Genomic DNA, 20987 nt, shown 5'->3' on the forward strand with positions numbered 1-20987 from the left:
GAAGAAAAAGAGGAAGGAAAGGGGGGCAGAAAGACATTTTGTGGCCCAAAATTTCCCAACTCTTATGAAAGACATAAATATACATATCTAAGAAGCACAATATTCTCCAAAGAGAATGAATTGTAATGGACATACTCTGAGGCACATACCAATCAGAATGTCAAATGCCAAAGATAAAGAGAGAACTGTGGAAGCAGCTAGAGAAAAGATGAAATGGACGAATGCCTGGAAACACATGAATAGCCTATACTGACCCTAGAAGAAATAGAAGGCCTCAATAGAAGTCATCTCTTACAACTCAAGAGATGGAATCAGTCATCAAAAACTTCCAAACAAGGAAAAGTCCAGGACCAGGTGACTTCACTGATGAATTCTACCAATCACTCTAAGATTACCAATCCTGCTCAAAATCTTCCAAAACAATGAAGAGGAGGGAACATTACCTAACTCATTCTATGAGTTCTCCATCACCCTAATAACAAAGTCAGATAAAGATACTATAAGAAACAAAAATTACAGACCAATTTCTTCTATGAATATAGATGAAAAAATCCTCAACAAAATAATTGCAAATTGAATCCAACAGCATATTAAAAGAATTACACACCACGACCAAGTGGGTTTTATCCCAGGTATGCAAGGGTGGCTTAACATAAGAAAATCAATTAATGTAATATACCACCTCAACAAAACAAAGGGAAAAAAACACATGGTCCTGTCCATTGATGCAGAAAAGGCATCTGACAAAATTCAGCATTGTTTTTTGGTAAAAACACTTAGAAAAATAGGAATAAGGAAAATTCCTCAATATGATTAAGGGCATATATGAAAAACCCACAGCTAACATCATATTCAGTAGTGAAAAGCTGAAAGCTTTCTCTCTAAGATCTGGAAGAAGACAAGGATGCCCGCTATCACCACAGTTATTGATCATTGTACTGAAAGTTCTATTCAGAGCAGTTAGGCAAGAAAACGAAATAAAAGGCATCCAAATAGGAAAGGAAGAAGTAAATATTCACTATTTGCAGATGACATAATCCTATTTATAGAAAATCCTCAACAATCCACAACAAAGCTATAGCCAAGTGGCAGGGTACAAGATCAAAACATAAAAATCCATAGTGTTTCCATATACTAGCAACTAGCAATCTGAGAATGAAACCAAGAAAAAATCTATTTATAATAGCAACTAAAATAATCAAGTATCAAGGAATAAATTTAACCTAGGATATAAATGACTTGTTCACAGAAAATTACAAAACATTGTTAAAAGAAATAAAAAAAGATATACATAAATGGATAGGAAGGCTGAATATCATTAAAATGTCAACTCTATCCAAAATGATTTACAGATTCAATGTAATGTAAACAAAATTCCAATAGCTTACTTTGCAGAAATTGAAGAGCCAATTATCAAGTTTATTTGTAAGTGTAAGGGGCCCTGAATAGCCAAAAAAAAAATCTGGAAAAAGAAGGACAAAGTTAGCAAATTTACAGTTCCTGACTTTAATGTACATAACAGAACTACAGAGATCAAAACAGCATGGTACTGGCACGAGGATAGATATACTGACAATGGAGTCAAATCAAGAGTTCAGAAATAGAACCTCACGTCTATGGTCAATATTTAGCAAGACAGTCAGGTCCACTAAAATGGGAAAGTATAGTCTTTTCAACAAATGGTGCCAGGAGAACTGGATATCCATATGCAAAAGAATGAAAGAGCACCCCTATATCTTACAGCATATACAAAAATCAGCTCAAAATAGATAAAAGACCTAAATATAAGAAGCAGGTCCATAGAACTCCTAGAAGAAAATGTAGGGAAATAGCTTCAGGATCTTGTGTTAGGCAATGGTTTCTTAGAATTTGCATCCAAAGCACAAACAAACGAAAAAATAGATAAATGGGATCTCCTCAAAATAAAAATGGAAAAATTGCATTTCAAAGGACTTTGTCACAAAAGTGAAAAGACAACCTACTCTTATTTGGAATCTACATATCTGAAAAGGGTTTAAAATCCAGATTATATAAAGAAATCCTACAGTTCAACAGTAAAAAGACAAACCATCCAATTTAAAAATGAGTAAAAGACTTGAATAGACATTTCTCCAAAGAGGAGATACAAATGACTAAAAAGCACATGAAAATATGCTCAACATCACTAGCTATTAAGGAAATGCAAATCAAAACCACCATGAGGTATCATTTCATACTCACGAGAGTGGCTACTGAAAAAAAACACATAAAATTCCAACTGTTGGAGAGGATGTGAAGAAGCAGTAATACTCATTCACTGGGATGCGGATGTGGCTTAAGTGATAGGGCCTCCATCTACTATATGGGAGAACCCAGGTTCAATCCCAGGGGTTGAAGAGAAAAGAAGAGAAAACATGCCTGCGTGGTGAGTCAGTGCCCGCACGGTGAGCCAAGTGCGCATGTGGTGAGCTGAGTTCCTGTGCGGCGAGCCAAGTGCCCACGTGGGTGCCTGCATAGTGAGCCGAGGGCCCACATGGTGAGCCAAGTGCGCATGTGGTGAGCTGAGTTCCTGTGCGGCGAGCCAAGTGCCCACCTGGGTGCCTGCATAGTGAGCCGAGGGCCCACATGGTGAGCCAAGTGCCCATGCAAGTGCCTGCATGGCGAGCCAAGTGCCCACGTGAGTACCTTCATGGCAAGCTGAGTGCCCCCGTGAGTGCCTGTGTGGTGAATCAGTGTCTGTGCTGGGAGCCGAGTGCCCATGTGGTGAGCTGAGTGCCCGATGGTGATGCCCACGCAAGTGAGTCACGCAGCAAGATGATGACGCAACAAAAAAGAGAGACAAAGGGGAGAGTCAAGGTGAAGCACATCAGAGACCAGGAACTGAGGTGGCACAATTGACAGGGAACCTCTCTCCACATCAGAGGTCCCCAGGATCAAATTCCAGTGAATCCTAGAGGAGAAAGATGAGAAGAGAAGACAAAAAGAGAAATAGATACAGAAGATCACACAGTGAATGGACACAGAGAGCGAAAACAGCGGGGTGGAGTTGGAGGGGAAGAAAATACCCATTCACTGCTGGTGGGAATGTAAGCTGGTGCGGCCACTGTGGAAGACACTTTGGCAGTTCCTCTGGAAGCTAAATACAGAATTATCAATCCCACTACTAGGTATATACCCAAAGACACGAAAGCAGGACATGAACAGATGTTTGCCCACCAATGTTCATAGTGCCATTATTCACAATTCCCAAAGGAAAGAAGCAGCTCACACGTCCATCCTGTACTTACTGTACAGGGGAACACAAAGCTAGGCACAGCTAGGCAGGCCTTTTGCTGGCCATCTCCTCCTCTACTTGCTTCCTTGGACAGGGCTGCCCTGAAAAGAAGGAGGGGAAAGTGCATTTCCCAAGCTCAACCTTTGCTGGGGCCTCTAATTTTCTTTCCTGAGTGTATGCTGAAGGATTTTGAAAGGGAGGATGTGGATCATAAATAAAACACAGCCCACAGCCTAGCCATAATCAGCTGCAGCTGCTGCTGGGACAGAGGCAAATTGCATCATGATGAAGCATTCCTTTGGAGACGCCACATTCCGCTGCCAGCATGGGGGCAGGGGCGTCTATTATTAGGGAAGGCTGTAAAAGGAGAGCATGCAGAATTCATTACTCTGGATTAAAACCATATTTGCAGGGAACAAATTACCGGAGGTGTGTTTAGACTTCCATCAGGCTCGCGAGATGCCCCAACTTTAAAAGGAATTTGGGCTACCCATTTGCAAATTCTTTCTTTCGTCAGTTGGTTTTCTTTATTTTTTCCCTGAATCTCAAGGATAACTCCTCCTTTAAAAGAATATGGTCAATAGATTACCAGAGCATCCCCTAGAACATTGGATTACTTAGTTAAACAGAACAGTTTAGGCACTTGGGGAAATGTGAAAGCTTTGACGGTGATCAATGTTATGTGGGGAATGCTGGGGTTGGGGGCTGAGCTTGCAATGGGGAGGAACCCCTAAGTGATCGTGTTTCTAGATGTTTACAGACTCCTGTTATGTTTATTAAAGAGAGTTACAAATCCTGTTACTTTGTAGATCTGGTATTTTGAATTGAAATGATACTCATTTCAAAGATGGAGAGAGAGAAAAGAAAATGAGAGCAACCAGATGTTAAAGTTGCAGCCCGGGCAGCAAGCAGTATGAAGGGCTGCATTCCAAATAAGGGACTGCATCTTAGGCACAATTTACAAAAGAATTTAGTTAAAATTGGTTTTACAACCCAGGAGCATCCGGGCTTTAAAGGGATAAACCAGGAGATCGTTTGTAAAGCAGGGTTAAATTGGAAGGTGTTTGTATAATAAATACCACTGCCCTAGAAGGGATGGAGGTGATTTCTCTTTGACCTCAAGTCAGGATGGAGAGGATTCATGGGAATGCTTGGGTACCTGGCTGTGTCCCTGCTTATAGGAGCTGAGGTGTTGGAGTGTCTGCCTTCTGTGTAAGAACCTGGAGGCTGAACAATGGGCTGACTGGCTGCTTTAGTGATGGAGAATCAGAGATCCTCTCTACAGGGCAGGGACTGGGCCCCAGAGCCCTCTCCACCTGAGAATGTACCAGGCCTTGCTGGACATGATGTGAGCCTCCTGCAGGAAGCGGTCAGCATAGAGGGTCGTCTCTGTCTGTCTAACAGAGTCGCCAGGACAGTTATTAATCAGACCTCAGTAGAGGAGAAGCTAGACTTGATCTCCAGCTTCCTGGGTAAGCAACCAACAGACTAAAGTGAACCGAACTGCAGGTGAAGAAAACCACAGATGACCACCGGTGAGAAGGTGGAGCCTTGAAAAGCCAGGAGAACACCCCTTACGAGAGCCAGTAGAAGACCCTTCCAGACCCAGGAGCAGGGCAGGTAAGAGCTTTCCTACTTGCATTATCTCTGTTCCCCAGAAGACATGCAGCTCAACTCCAAGCCACCAGGGCATTAAACCCCTAACCTGTGAGCGGGAAGGGGCCCAAGGAGAAAATGAGAAGAATGCTGCTGCAGGTTGGCCAACCTGTCCACCGTGGACCCTCTCTGGGTAGAGGGAAGGGATGAAGTCTTACCTTCGAATCAAGTTGAAAGCTATGGCTGTTGACATGGCTAGGGATACAAGGATTACTAAATTGAGACATTCTGAGACTTAAAGTGATCCTAGGACTTTTGATAACTAAAAAAATAACCAGAATACTTCCATCAAGAGTTTTAAAAAAACAGCAAAAGAAGTATAAAGCCAAAAGAAGAATAAGGCCAGGGGAAGAAATACCTCCACTGGATCTTTTCTAAAGGAACAGAGACACAAAAAATATGCTATTTTCTGATAGCATCACAATAAGTACTGTGTGGGTTACCTACAGTTACGTGGATTTTATTTCTTATTAGCGACAGCCTGACACTAAGAGGGAGCACTAGAAGTATTTCTATGAACAAGGCAAATTGAGAAAATCCAACAATTAAAACCAGGAAAAACAAATGAAATTGAGAGATTCAGGGAAGGGCCTCCATCTGGGTTAGGTAGTAAAAAGGGCCCCGAGAACCCAGCCTGGGCAGAACTCAGAGAAGGCTTTTCTTTGTCCATTTCCTTGCCCTCTTCTCTGAATTCCCCCGTTTGAAATAACATCTGGATGGTGCAATTGCTTTGGAGTAATTTTCCATGAAAGAGCAATGTCTCGCCCATGGTGAATGTCTCTATTTTATGCTTTATTACTCTGAGGTTGCAAGTCAGAGTTTGTTCCAAATATTCTCCCATCTCGGGGATGCTGTGAACACAAATCACAGATATGTGGGTTGTGACCCTAATGCAGGATATTCAGGCAGCCACAAGACCAAGGCTGCAGAGAGCCTGGTCTGATCCAACAAACCAGTGCCTCAAAGGTAATGATGAAAGCAATTTCCCCAAATGCAAAAAGAAAAAAAAAGGAAGAGAGAGTAGTATCTTTGTTATGGTAGCACAGACACAACCCAAAAGTCCCCACCTTAACCACACTCAGTAGTATTAATTACATTCACTTTAACCGCGTTCAGGAGTATTAATTCATGATGCCATGCTACCATCATCACCATCCATTTTCATGACCCCATACTCCGCACCCATTAAGCAATAACTTTCCATTCCCACCCCCACCTAGGCCCTGGGAACCTCTAATCTACTTTCTGTCTCTACGAATTTGCTCTTCCTAAATATTTCATGTAAATGGAATCACACCATATTTGTTCTTCTGCATCTGGCTTATTTCTCTGAACTTGATGTCTTCAAGGTTCACCCATGTGGTCGCATGCATGAGAACTTTACTTCCTTTGTATGAACGGATTATTTGAGTGTGTACGTGAGATTCCACTAAAGAGAGAGGCTGGGGGGGTGGTCTTCCCTCTCTCTGCCCTTCTGACTTGTTGGCTGTTGTCAGTTTCCACAGCCACATTGAAAAGCCACTTGCCATGTTGGCTTTTCCACCTGTCCTTGTGTTTTCATGGGAGTCACATGCTTCAGGAAGAGGGCAGAAGTGGGGCCTGGCCATGCTTTGCAGACAGAGGTGGGGGTTGTGGCTGCCGGCACCAGTCCTTTTGACCATGACAGTGTCAGCCTGTGTTGGCACTGTTTAACCCTTGTGCAAAATCCTTATTGTTTTCATCAAAGAAGAGACAGTTGCTTCCCCAGAAGGCACAGAAAACAGACTGATGAGTCTTTTCTAATATATTATTTCCATTTTTTAAAAAGATTTATTTTATTTATTTCTATCCTCTACTCATTGTTTGAGCTTACTGTCTGCTCTCTGTGACTGTTCATTGTGTGCTCATCTTCTTATTAGGAGGCACCAAGAACTGGATCTGGGACTTTCCATGTGGAAGGGAGGTGCCCTATCACTTGAGCCACATCCACTCCCTGTTTGCTGTGTCTCTCATTGTGCTTCCTCCTTGCATCTCCTCCTTGCGTCACCTCATTGTGTCATCTTGTTGCATTAGCTTGCTGTACCAGTCTGTCATATCAGCTCGTTGTCTTGCTCGTCTTCTTTAGAAGGCACCAGGAACTGAACCTGGGACCTCCCGTGTGGTAGGCAGACACCCAGCTGCTTGAACCACATCCATTTTCCATTTATTTCCTTTTTAAATAAAATATGAATTGGATAGACACTGGAAATATCATTTTATACCATGTCCTGATTTTCCACAAGGTTTGGAATGAAGTTTCTAGTATTTCTGAGGAAAAGGTGTAGAAGGGGTGTGATGTTTGAGGGTTTGGGGTCAGAACTGGATGAATACCCACCTCCAGTGCTTAGCGGCATAACGTGGACCTCTTTTCACCACCCACTCCTTAAACTTTTCTCAGGTGCATTCTCCTAATGTGTAATCTGGAGATAATGAGTCTATATCTCATGGGGTTGTTGTTTGAATTCAACGAAATACTGCATATAAAGCACTGGCAGAATACTGGTCCAAAGATAGATCCCTGGGATCTCCAGCTTCCACTAAGGTTGTCTGTCCTCCCACACATCCTGTTCTGAATCAGTCAAGAAGAAAAGAGGTGAAGGGAGCTGAAGGTTGGGGCAGTGATAGCAACCTTCTTTCTCTCTCCACCTCAGTCCAGGGAGGAGGAGGGGGAAGGCGGCCAGGACCGTGGGGAGGGGGCGGGATACAGAAAGGGCGTTGGTGCTGAAGACGCGGGAAGGCGACATGTTTCAGCATGCCTGTCCATCTTCAGTACGATTTTCTCAGCCCCCTTTAGACAGCACATCTGTTGAGCATCTGCATCCCGAGGAATGGGTGAAATAAAGACCAGGATAAATCCTTGTTATGGGAGAATATACAGCCCTTTTGCAATAATGTTTAAAATTCTTTACTGTTATTCCTCAAAAGAATGCTCACTCCTTCTGATGAATAACATATGGCCAAAATCTGTGAGAGTTTAGCTGTGCAGGAGAGTGTGACGGACAATGATATTGTCTTATAAAGAAAGTCTCCAGGCCACGCTTTAAAAACAGGATTGATCCTCATTTATGAGAGAGCCATCCCTGCTGGAGGTCAGAGGCATTCCCCCTTCCCCAGTAGACTTGAACTCCCCGACTGCCCGCAAGCAGTATTCAAAAGCTGCTTGTCTTGCACACAAGAGGGTTTAAATGACCGTCTCAGAAATGAATTGAAATAAAAAACCGGTGAGGCGCAAAGTCCTACTATGTTTTTGCTCTGAGTATCCATTTACATTGACATCCTCGAAGCCAAACTCTATAGCTTTATATGAAACCATGTGGTCTTTGGAAACAAGCTTCCTCTAGATATGACAAGACTCTCATTATTCAAATGATGGGGAGGAGCTTCCGGCTGGAACAAGGGACCCCTGGCTTACTGAGTATCAGCTCCAAAAGGACGTGTAAGGGTTAATTTTTTGTGTCTCCTTGGCTAGGTTATGGGGTCCTGTAGTTTGGCCAAGCTAGCTTTGGCCTGATTGTTACTGGAGGGTATTTTGTAGATGGATTTAAATCATTACTCAGTTGATTGCATCTACAGCTGATTTCATCTACATCAACAAAGGAAATTATCTTTAGCAATGAGAGGAGTCTCCTCATCCAATCAGTTGGAGACCTTAAAGCAAGAACTGAGGATTTCAGCAGTGAGAAAGAGAATTTTTGTCTACTTTGGTCAGGCAGTATCCTACAGAATGCATTGTTCCCTTCACCAGAATTTCCAACTGACAACTTCTGCTAGGGAATTCAACTTCACCTTCATTGAGTTTTCAACCTGGTATTTGCCCTACGGAATTCTGACTTGCTAATCCTTACAGTTGCATAAACCTTGCATACCTATATATATAAATACTGAGATTAATACTTGCATATATATTTACATGATAAATATGTATCGTATTGGTTCTGCTTCTCTAGAGAATGCTGACTAATACAAAGCTCTCGAAAATAATATAATAAAGATATTCTGAAATGTTAAGAGCAACCAAATCCTTTCTTCAAATAAAATTTTATTTAGATGCCCGAAATAGAAAACCCAGACAAGTGCAGCTTCTTTAACAGAAAGGAGAGTCTTGCAGCCCAAGTTATTTGGGTGCTCTTGGCCTGGCCCTACTATTTCTCAAAGCACATGAAATCGCCAAGTTAACCAAGGATCCCCACCTGAGAGGAGCCTGAGTTCCAGAGGAGCTGAGCTGTAAACAGGGCACCTGAGAGGAGCCTGAGTTCCAGAGGAGCTGAGCTGTAAACAGGGCTGGCGTCTCTCCCTTGTCTGAGACCCTCATTCCTGTACCAGGGCCTGAAACTTTGGGGTGGAGTTATTGCTAAAACATTGTTATGAAAAATGCTTATGTCTCACCCAGATCCTTCCATCTCTTGGGTTCTCTTTTAGGGTCCAAAGAATGTGCTCAGGTGCCTTAGTTAATGGAGAATAAGGAATTAGGGAGGAAAATCCTGTGTCCGTTAGCATTTTCTCTGTAACAAACCACTCCAAAATTGAGTGGCCGACAATGATGGCACTGGGTTATTTCTCTTAAATCTGCGGGTTGTCTGGGCAGTATTTATGCTCGTCTTGCTTGGGTCGCTCATGTATTCAACTGGAACAGGAGCTTCTGTTTTCCATTTCCTACTGTCCCTTTTTTATTGCTCCACCTCAGTGACTCCTGGGAGAGAGGGGACATTGGGCCAGGATAGGATTTAGGCACTCTTAAGGCATCTAGCCACAATCCCTTTAATGCTACAACAGGTCCACCACTGCTCACCCCTCACTTGAAGGGCATTCCACAACCACTCCTTTAGTCACTCAGTAAGCATCCACCAGGCACCCAAGATTCCAGCAGACCATGGGTGGGCTAATGCCACCCCTGGCCTCTCTGAGCTCACATGCAGGACACAGTCAAATATCAGCCGATTACTCCAGGGCTATACTTTGGTGAAGACAAGGAGGCACTTTGAAAGTATAAGAAAGGAACTCCTGATCCTGCCCAGGCAGATCAAGGAAGTTTTTCAGAAGAGGTTATATTTGTATTGAGTCAAAAGATATACATACCCCTGAGTGATGTTGTGCATGTTTATTTTGTAAGTTCACAACTTTTACTGTACATTTATTATTTATGTATGTTCATGTATGAATTACATACTTCCATAAAAATATATTTTAAAAATGTACATGTGGGGAAGCAGATGTGGCTCAAATGATAGAGCGTCCGCCTGCCATATGGAGGGTCCAGGGTTCAATCCCCAGGGCTTCCTGACCCGTGTGGTGAGCTGGCCCACGCGCAGTGCTGCCATGTCACCCCTGTGTAGGGGAGCCCCACGCGCAAGGAGCACGCCCCACAAGGAGAGCCGTTCTGCGTGAGAAAAGCACAGCCCTCCTAGGAGTGCGGCAGCACACACGGAGGCCTGACACAGCAAGATGATGCAACAAAAAGAGACACAGTTTCCCAGTTCTGCCAGATAAAGTGGACACAGAACACACAGCGAATGGACACAGCGAGCAGACAATGGGGGGGAGGGGGGAGGAAGGGGAGAGAAATAAATAAAAATAAACCTTTACCAAAAAAAGTACACGTATTGTCAGAGAGACACCAGGAGAAGGGACATCTCTAGGAGGCAGAAAACAATGTGGAAATCAAAAGCACACCTGTTGAGGACTCATCCAGGAGTAGTTCTCCACCGGCAGCATTGAAACCTGAGAATCTCGGGATGCCACCTGAGAAAATGGGATACTTTTTTATAAGAAAGGAAAGAGAGAAGCGTAGAGTTCTATCCAGGAAGAAGTGTTCCACGGTATTTGTGTGTATGTGGGTGGGTATGGGTGTATGTGTATGTGAGATGGTAGTGAAGGGACTAGATTTTTCTTAAAAGGTAACATAAATTCACTAGGGGCTTATTTTAGTTTCCCATAGCATGGCCTCTTAAAAAGGCGGTCCAGGTCTGGGACAGTGGCTCTATGGTGTCTAAATGCCTCTGTCTATTGCTTCCTTTACCCTCTGTCATCCTCAGCCTGTAGCCACCACCCTTGAACATCCTCATCCTTACCACGTGCTTCCACTCACAAATTCCCTCATTATCATAAATGGCTGCTGCACCTCCAACCATTATATGTGCATTCCTTTTTTTTTTTTTAATTAAAAAAAAATTATTTTTGAAGTACCAGGTCCCAGGGATTGAGCCTCGGACCTCATCTGTGGGAAGCCAGCGCCGGCGCTCAACCACTGAGCTACACCAGCTCCCCTGAGTTTTTGTGGTGGTTGTTTGTTTGATTGATTGCATGTTTGCTTTTAGGAGGTACGAGGGATCAAACCCAGGACCTCATACATGGGAAGCAGGTGCTCAACCACTTGAGCTGCATCCGCTTCCCCCCATTTTTTTTTAAAGAGAATGGGGGCGGGGACAGCAGAGTCAGCTGTCCTTAGCTTTCCAGGAACCCCAACTCACAGAAGTTCATACACATCTCATTGGCTAGCACTGGGTTGCTTGATCACCCCCAAATTACAGTCGAGGATAGGAAATGTTGTTTTGTAGCTTGAAATATTAACACCCTGAATACAAGCAAACTATTGTCAAAGAAAAAAAGAATAAAGAACACTGGTGGGCAACTAACATTTTCCCAACTGGGAAAGGGGGGATGAGGCTAAGGTAAATGATCCACGAAAGAAGTTCTGGAGAACTTTGAGGCAAAAGTTTCCCTCTGTCTTGTTGGGAGATTCACATTGAGAGGTGTATGCATGACCTGTCTCAGTGGAGAGATGTCACCTGCAAAGGTGCCTTGAGATGCGTTTGGTAATGAGATTCCTGTTGCTATGTTGTAAAAAGGGTGGGCCATGGTGTGTTGCCATATCTTTCAGTTGTAGTTTCATAGAGTATATTCATCAGTTTCTGAACCTTTTACCACTGTCCTCTAGAGCTTCTTCTCAGCTGTCCTTACAGAGCTAGCAAGAAAGTCAGGAGTGGAAAAATCCCCATTTCATGCTTGTGTTTTCACCAGCATGCTCTAATTAATTGAAGTGACACTCAAGATTATTATTTTAAGATCCATAAAATCCACCCTTTCTCCCTAGCCCATAACAGAGCAATTGATAACAAATTAGGGCCGAATTATCTTCATTTAATTCAGTGTCTTTTGATGTTGCTCCCAAATCAACAGCTTCTCCAACATATTGTAGAAGTTTGCTGTGTTTCCATTTTGGTTTTGTTTGGAGACTGGATAATTAAAATGCAAAATGCTGTAACTGGTCTAACAAAGAAAAATAAATGTGATAGATGAGGGGACACTTCATTTGGTTCTGTTCAAACAAGTTTGTGATTGCTGATGATGTAAATAACGTATGCTGATGAAGAAGACAGGGCTGGCTGGCTCTGCTTTGAATTTGCTCCTTTTAAATCTCAATCATCTTTCCAGACTGGACAAGTCAAGCAAAAGCCCCATGCTAAGGGGTGGTGTGGCAGTTTGTTTTGAACCACTTAGGGCTAGAGGGCTGTGTCCCTTGGGCAGAAGCACCCAAGTTGACAATTCTGATGCCTCAGGTCTCAACAAAGCTGTCTGTCTTGTTTCCCTTTCCAAAGTGGCCCATTTTCACCCCAGCAGGAAACTATCACCATTCACAAGATGGCTGCCTCATGAGGTTAGAGCTGTGATAACATCTCCCCAGGGACAAGGACACTGGGGCAAGTCTTGCTTTTACCCTCCTTATTTTTCCAAAAACAATAAACAACTCCTTATCCAAACTCTAAGCTGATACTTATCTCTTGGGTTGCGGAGACATGGAAAGAACAACAACAGCTGCCCACTCTGTTGAGAAATTCTGCCATTTGAAGCTTAAAACAAATGAGTGGACATTTGGGAGACCCAAGACGTGTAACCGTGAACCCTTTCTAGACAGTGTGGCTGAGACTCGAAGTCTGAATGAGGACTGTTGTCACAGCAACCAGTCCGGGCTGGTGAGGCAGGATCGCTGCCTTGTGGAGCTATATGTGTGGAGCAGGCTTGAGGATAGAGGTGGTGCCTACAAGTCTGGAGAAGGGATAAGTGCCCACATAATTCCTCTCCAAGGTGCAGACACAGTGCTTGGAGGCAACAGACCCTCAGGGTCTCTGCAAAGACTCCTGCAAACCAAGCTTCTAGCAAAAGCAGTTAGCCCAGAGCAGGGCAGCACCACACCCCCTCACCCCAAACCTGGAGAAGAAGGAGCAGGTTCACTCCTATTTGTGATGGCTAATTTCATGTGTCAATTAAGTTAGGATATGGTGTCCAGTTGTGTGGCCAAGCAAGCACTCACCTGATTATTAACATGAGTTCGTCTCATAGATGGAATTACATCATTACTCAACTGCATCTACAGTCAACAAAGGAGATTGCCCCAAGCTCTGAAGGGAGTTTCCTTTCATCCAATCCTTTGCTTAAAGCAAGAACTGAGGATTTCAGAAGTGAGAAAGAAGAATCTCTGCCTCATGGTCAGCCAGCCAGCTTCTCCTGGGGAATGCAGCTTCACCTTCACTGGAGTTACCAGTTTGTGGCCTGCCTACAAAGCTAGTCTTGATAATCCCCATGCTCACTTGAGACAATTCTTTATATATATATTTATAAAGAAACTTTAGACAACATGCATGTTCCGTCAAAAAGCCCCACATACCACACCCCTTCCCCTTCCACGCTTTCCCACATTCATGCCTTTCAGTTCTGTGATATATTGGTTATAATTGATGAATGTATATTGAAGCATTGCTATTAACCATGGATTATAGTTTATATTATGGTTTACACTTTGCCCCACATAATTTTGTAGGTTTTAACACAATGTATAAGGTCCTGTATCCATCATTGCAATGTCATGCAGGACAATTCCAATCTCCCCCAAATGCCCCCATGTTACACCTCTTCTTCCCTCTCCCTCCCCTCAGAACCTCTGGTGGCCACTGCCTTTGTATTAGTGATGCAAGTTCTTCCATTGCTAGAATCATAATAGGTCTATATTAGCCCTTATTTGCATTCCCTTCTTATGTTTGTTTATTCCTCAACCTTGAGGATTTGGGGGTGGTGATGCCCACTCTGCTCCAATTGAGAAGGGGTTTATATCCCAAGGGGCAGATGGATAGAACTGACCTGCTTGCAGTTGTAGATACTCTATTTTGGGGGCTAGGCACTGTCCATCATCATCCTTTTGTTAGTTGTCCTGGGTGAGCCCAACGAACTGGAAAGTAGGCACTGAAACTCTGCTGAGATTCAGGGCTCAGTGAGCATTTGAGCAGACAGAAGTTTTAAATCTTTGGTACATATATTTAATGAGCATAGTGCTATTTATAGGTTCAAATAAAAGGGGCCAAAGAGCCATGTGTAGGGAAATTATAAATGAGTCTAACCCTGTTATACTGGGGAGCATAAATTCCAAAGTAAGGCCCATTGACAGGGTGTCGAATCCTGAAATTGTCTGCCCTGCTTGTAGTGTCTAGATGTCTCTAGAGCACTCAGGAACCCCACTGTTTACTGTGACAGTCAATGAGATTCTGTTGAGCCAATTCTTACAGTCAATCTCTCTCTCTGTATGTATGCATATAGACATACAGACATACACATATCCTATCAGTTCTGTTTCTTTGGAAAACCCTGACTAATACAATGATATACAGTGTGCTTACTATCAATTGCTTACCCTCTCTGGTCTTTTGACTCTTTTTCAAAAACTAAATATGATTTGCATCCTGGAAATACTGTAATACGGCAGATTAATGAGTGAACATTTAAGAAACACTCGGTCTTCCTGTGGAATCACATCCTTGAATCCTTGCTTATGGCCTATCAGATCCATCTCTCCTCTCCATGGGCTCAGAGGAGCAGGGTCAAATGGGTTTATGCCCCCAAACTTTTCAAACCTTCTCTGTCACATCAAGTAGATAAACAGAACTTGGGAGGGGGACAGGTGATGTGGCCTGGTCTTCTGCCCACAGGTGTTCACAAGGCTGGGCATTTCCAGCTTGCATCGCCTCCTTCCCACCTGCCTCCTCCTTCTGGGCACAGTACCTTGTGCTTTTATGCCCAAAGGGTTCTCAGATGACCCGCTGGAGAGCCCTCCCCTGAGGAGAACCCAGCCCTGCTCTTGGCAGTTGTGCCCAGGTGCTAGTGATGAAGCTTCACACGTCTAGGGCTCTTTAATGCCCCCATCTCTCATTTGACCTCACAGCAACTCCGTAAAATAGACCATACATGATCATGCCTACTGCACATGAAGAAATGGAAGCTCAGAGAAAGATCATGACTTTGGTCAAAATGAGATTAGAAAAAATAAATAAATAAATAAATGAGATTAGAGCACAGATTTTCTGACACCAGGTCAAGAGCTACTTTCTTTGTGTAGTCTCTAATGGTGGCTCTGTCATAGCACAGGGGCAGAGCAGCTCTGATCAAAAGCGGAACGTCCAAGTTGTAGGACCCAGTATGGTTACGCTAGCATCTAAAGGCTGTTGTTGTAACTGGAACATAACTCAAAGTGGCATTTAAAAATAGAGAGAAAGTATTCGCTTATACAGCTCAAAGGTTGATTCTTCCATCCATTTCTCAAATCTACTTCTTCAATATTAAATTCCCCTCATCACTTCAAAATGGCTGCTTACAGCTTCCAGTTTCCAATTCAGAGGAAAAGAACCCTCCTGCTCTTATAGCTCAACCAAGAGCCTGGCATTTGAGTGTTGCCGAACCTGATTGGACTGTCTTGGGCATATATGATTATCCCTGAACCAATCAGAGTGGGTTTTATATCTTGATTAGTTTGCCACAATCATGGCTCCCTCTTGGAGGCAGGGTCCATCCCAGGAAAGAGGAGGCACTGTGAGAGGTGGAAGGAGAATACATCATTGCAGTGCCTTCAGCCCTTGAACTGCTCTAATCTTGCCTTACTATTTACTCAGTCATGATATTTTGATATTTGATCCCAGAGAGCTGTACTCTGAAGGAATTCATCAAGAGAATTAAGTGATATGAAAAAGTCCTCTGTGGGGAGACTGAGCAGATGAACCCAGTGACCTCTGGGACTGGAACACAAACTCGGTGTGTGCCTCTTTCCTCTAAATATCATGTCCCTTGTAGCTCCCTCTTTAAATCAATCCATCTTCCCTTCAAACATAAAATCAGCTTCTCTCCTGTTGGTGATTCTTCTGAAAAATACATTCTTGTGGTATGTTTCGGGTAATTATTCTATGAGACAGAGATGATGAAGGAAAGAAGTCATGCTTTTTGGAAAGGGTCTCTAAAGTGATCCAATGAGGGAAGACATTTTCAAAGCCATATTCCCTTGTTGTGAAATAATAAAAGAAATAAAACAAAATAAACCTGGAGCTTTGTATGCCCAGGGGAAAAATTTTGAGAGCAATATAGCTGAAAGTGGAAAAAAGAAAGGGCTAGAGAAGTAAGTTTGTAGCCATAATTATACATTTTTCTAGGCAAGGGTTGGCTCCAGTAACACAGCTGCTATACCACATGAGACACTTTGGTTGTGTTGTATTACTGTCACGGTATAGATTTGCGTTTTCTAGGCTCATTCTAGTCTAAATATAGTGTGTATCACCAGGAAACATGCTCAGCTGGGTTTCTGTATTTTCGGCATGATTTTTTCTATAAACTTACATCAGCTCTAATGAAAAAGAATTTTAAGATAGGAACCTAATAAAACAATAGCACAGTGTTAACGCGTTTGTTGGGTTTTTTTAAAGAGTGAGGGGGAGCATAGCATCCTTTTCCCATTCAACTATTCTCTTCTTTGTAAAATTTTCAGAAATAGAACTCCAAGAAAAAGCTACTTGGTATAATGAGAAAGATTATATGTGATGGTATTTCTTATAGACCATCTAATACAATCCCATTTTGCTTCGAGGTGGTCCTGTTCTCATAGGTCTTACTCACACAACTGGGGCTGAATTTATTTCCTCAACTACCCAGCAACAATAGCTTTTCTCTTGAATGTTCCTAAACTCTGTATTCCAAGATAAACCCACAGATAAACCAATGTAACAGTAACTTCATACGGAAGGTAATGTTCTAAAGATGACGTCACTGACTCTTCCCGCTATTCCCACCTTTAGAGAGTCCAACACACCACTAAGTAGCCTTCCTAGCTCCCCTCTTTTGTGTCACCCACATCTCCCCAGGCTATGCAATTTCCCTAGCTGTAGCAAATAAGAATCTAACTGTGTCAACTACAGATATGTTCCTGGTGGCACTTAGCTGATATTGACATAGATTCTAAAAGTTCAGGTAAGTTATGTCATAGGTTAAAATACTATAGGACTATACTAATAATAGTATAATTAAACTATAGTAGACTAATTCTATTACTTTCTGTGAATTCTGCCATGCTAGTTAAAAAAAAGTCTGATTACTTGCCTCTGCCACACATAGCACATGTGTGTGTAAATTGTATGAAAATAAAGTTATTTTCATAATCATTTTCCACACGCACAAGCAATCTTAGATACTTTAGTTTTATGTATGTTTATATGACTTAGCTGAATGCACTTTTTTGCTTTTCTATTTAATTAAGAAACATTTCAAACCTTCAGCCAAACACAGGTAATGATATGCCATACGCTTGCACACCTACCCACTGAGATTCGATACATGTAAATATTTTATCATCATTGTTTTAGATCTTAGGAAAAAAACAAAAATAAAGAAAATAGCAGTAAAGTTAAATTCCCATCATCATCTGCTCACCTTCCCTCTTCCCGGGTTAAACTTGGTTGCTTACCAGCATATGTGTTTGTGAGCAGTCACCACGCATGTACATCTAAAAATAATTTAGACTAATGCGTTGTGCATTTTGTAATATATGCATTGATATCATACTTCATGTGTATTTTTATCATGCCTTTCCATTAATTATAATTTTTGCAAACTTCGTTGATATATGTAAACATCATTCATTTTTTTACTGCTCTTTTATTTTCCATTACATAAATAGGACATTTAGTTGTTTCCAAAATTTTCAGTTACAAATAATGCTGAAAATTTCCCTTGCCCATGTCGCCCTGTGCATGCCAGAAAGAAGGATTTCTGGGACACAGACTATGTGTCTCTTCACATGTGAATGGTACTGGTAAAATGTTCTCCAAAGTGGCTGTAGACTTAGAGTAAGACTCTCTTCCTGCCGCTTTCAGCTGCTTTCCTCCAGCAATGTAGAATTTCTCTGCAGAGGCAGTCATGATGAACACATCCCAGCTCCCTGAGCTCTGGAACACAGGTAGAGAGGTTTGTTCTTGAACTTAACAGTTGGTTCCAACAGCAGCCTCCTATTTCCTGCCATCTCAACGTGGCAGAGCTCTGCTAGCAGATCCCCAGACAGAGCTGCACATGGTTGGGAAGCCGTTCCTGGAGACACAGCCTAGATCCCATTCCTCCCTTCCTTCCCATAATTTTGCCTACACATCTTATCTGCAGGAAATCTATTCATGCTGAAAATACTTAGACTCATTTCTGTTTCTACCCTGAAGTCTCACCTCCTCATATTCTCACCACCAAAGTAGAAGAGTTTCCATTTTCCTTGGTATTATTGGACTAATTTTGCCAATCTGATGGGTGGAAAAATGGAGTTCAATTTGCATGATACTGAACCTTTTTTCATGGATTTTTTCCCTCCTTAATATATCTCCCCTTATCCTTTGGCTGTTTTATGAGAAAGGCTAATAAGCCCTATATACTGTAATAAATACTATCAGAAGTTGAGTGACTTAATTATCAATGAAGATTAATTTGCTCATTTCATATTTGATACGGATCACATAGCTCTCCTGAGGATTCTCCAGAGATTCAGGCTTGTTCTATTAGGCAGCTTAATTATCTTAGACTCCTTTGCTTTTGGCCATGTGGATAGAGGAGAGAGAGAAATAAAATACAGATGATGACATGGTACATTTTAGGAGCCAGGACTGGAAGGGGCTGCCCACATTCCAATTAGCCAGAGCTTAGTCCCATGATCAACCTCACTTCATGAGTCCGGTGTGTGTGGACCAAGTGGCATTAATAATGAATTTTGCTCTTGAATTTAAGAATTCTGTGAATTCTGCTCTTCTGTTCACCAAATGTCAGGTTAATTGCCTCTGTAACTCACCAGTGAAACCATCTGGCCCAAGGTTTTTCTTTGTTTGGAGGTTTTTGATTACTGATTCAATCTCTTTTCTTATTATTGGTCTGTTGAGATTTTCTATTTCCTCTTAACTCAGTTTATGTAGTTTGTGTGTTTGTAGAACTTTTCCATTTTATCTAGGTTATCTAATTTGTGGCATACAGTTGTTCATAGTATCTTCTTAAAATGCATTTTATATCTGTGGGGTCAGTAGTAATGACCCCCTTTCATTTCTGATTTTACTTACTGGTTTTCTCTCTTTTTGTCAGTCTAGTTAAAGGTTCAATGGTCATATTAATTTTGTCAAAGAACCAACTTTTGGTTTCTTTGATTATTTATTGTTTTTTTAAGTCTCTATTTCATTTATGCCCACTTATCTTCATTGTTTCCTTCCTTTTGCTTGCTTTAGTTTAGTTGACTCTTCTTTTTCTAGATTTTCCATTTTTGAGAGTAGGAATCTTATTTGAGACCTTCTTTTTTAATGTAAGCATCTGGAGCTATAAATTTCCCTCTAAGCACTGCCTTTGCTGCTTCTGATAAGTTTTGGTGTGTTGTGTACTCATTATTATTGTCCTCAAGATATTTCCTAATTTCTCTTGGATATCTTTTTAGACCCATTGGTTGTTTAAGAATGCATTGTTTAATTTTCACATACTTATGAATTTTCCAGTTCCCTTCTATTATTGATTTTTTGCTTCATTCCTATATTAGTCAGTCAAAAGCAGTGCTGATGCAAATTACCAGAAATCTATTGACTTTTATAAAGGGTATTTATTTGGGATAGAAGCTTATAGTCATAAGGCCCTAAAGAGTCCAACTCAAGGTGCCAGAGTTTGGTACTTCCTCACCAAACTCTTTTGCAACATGTTGAAGCAAGATGGTAGGCAATGTCTGCAAGGGTTCAGCCTTTCTTCTCCACTTAAGGCTCAATGGGCCCAGCATCTTCTGATCTCAGCTGTAGATTGAAAGGATCATTTCTTTTTGGTTCAGCTTCTCTGTTCTCTTTACAAGGTCAGCTGCAGACTATCAGGCTCATCTATCTTCCTGGGGCCTCTGCCGTGTCTATGGAGCTGTCTCTCTCCCTCTTTTCTGTGTATCTTCTTCTGTGTTCTTGATTGAGTATCCATTTATATAGCCCACCAAGGGGGCAGGGACTCAACTCTGCACGCTCTAATGACAAGGCTGAACTAAAGTCCTAATCTTGATTTAATAAGGTAAAAGTGAAACCTCTGAATTTAATACAATAAAAGGGGTATCACACCCAGAGGAACAGACCAGTTTACAAACATAATTTATATCTCTTTTTGGAATTCATAATATCAAATTACCATAATTCCTTTTTTGTTGAGAAGATACAATGTATGATTTCAATATTTATCAGTGTTTTGAGAATTATTTTGTGACAAAACATAAGGTCAGTTCTGGAGAATGACCCAGTGCACTAGAGAAGAACATGTCTTCTCCTGCTTTTGGGTGAAGTACTCTATATACGTCTTTTAGATCTAGTTGGTTTAGAACATCGTTCAAGTTTTGTATTTTCTTATTGCTCTTCCTTAGACTTGCCATCCATTATTTAAAGTGGTTTATTGAAGACTTCAACTATTAATGTAGAATCATCTATTTCTTCCTTAAAATCAGTCTATTTGCTTCATTTATTTTGGCACTCAGCTTTTAGGTGAAAGTATATCTATAATTGTTATGTATTCTTGTGGTGACCCCTTTATCTGTATATAGTGACCTTCTTTGTCCCTCTTAACAATATTTGGGGAAGCAGATGAGGCTCAAGCAATTGAGCCCCTGCCCACCACACAGGAGGTCCCTGGTTGAATTCCCAACACCTCCTAAAGAAGACAGCAAGCTGGCATAACAGGCAGGTGTCACAACAAGATACAATAAGACAATGCAACAAGAGATACAAGA

Source organism: Dasypus novemcinctus, chromosome 8 (assembly GCF_030445035.2).
Source record: "Dasypus novemcinctus isolate mDasNov1 chromosome 8, mDasNov1.1.hap2, whole genome shotgun sequence".
Lineage (NCBI taxonomy): Eukaryota > Metazoa > Chordata > Mammalia > Cingulata > Dasypodidae > Dasypus > Dasypus novemcinctus.